Source organism: Alligator sinensis, unplaced genomic scaffold (genome assembly GCF_000455745.1).
Source record: "Alligator sinensis unplaced genomic scaffold, ASM45574v1 scaffold392_1, whole genome shotgun sequence".
Taxonomy (NCBI): Eukaryota; Metazoa; Chordata; order Crocodylia; family Alligatoridae; genus Alligator; species Alligator sinensis.
This window is the reverse complement of record NW_005841898.1, coordinates 557,220-557,889: the sequence shown is the minus strand read 5'-3', so window position 1 is coordinate 557,889 and position 670 is coordinate 557,220.

Here is a 670-nt window from a genome sequence, read left to right as displayed (position 1 = left end):
CAGCAGGACCTATATTGAAAAATGGAATCCACCAGTGTGTGGAAAGAGGATTTGCAGTTAATGCTTCTAGAAACAGTACAGCTTCTCAAAGTCCCATTCAACTGATACTCCATATAGCTGCAGCCTGAACCTGCAGATTTCAACTCTTCAGCAACTTAGAGATATCAACATGTTTTTTCTTTCACCTGAGACATCAGAACAGGACCTGTTACCTTTGTCACCATGGACTTTTATTAATTGCCCCATTCCTCCCTTCCCTTCTCAAGCCCTGCACAAGCAGCTTCTTGCCTCCTCCCATCTCATAAATGTCTCATTGGGTTCATATGTTTCTAAACTTTTCCATAAATCAAACTGGTCTCTGTCTCACACAGTCCTCATAGCTGACTTCATCTTTGTTGCTCTTCATGCCACCTAGGCTAGGTTCAGAAACTGCACATAAACCAGTAAAAGTGATTGGAAAATGGTTTAAATCTGTAACAGAACAGAAGTTCAGTGTACATAAATAAACTGCTTTCAAATGACTGAAATTGGTTTAAGATAAACTTGGATAGATGTAATATCAGACTTAACTAATTTAGGTTAAATTGCTTTATTGACCTTCTGTCCCCAAATCCCTCCAGATGCAATGTTAATTCACAGTCCTCCAGCATCCCAGGATGCTTGGCACCTC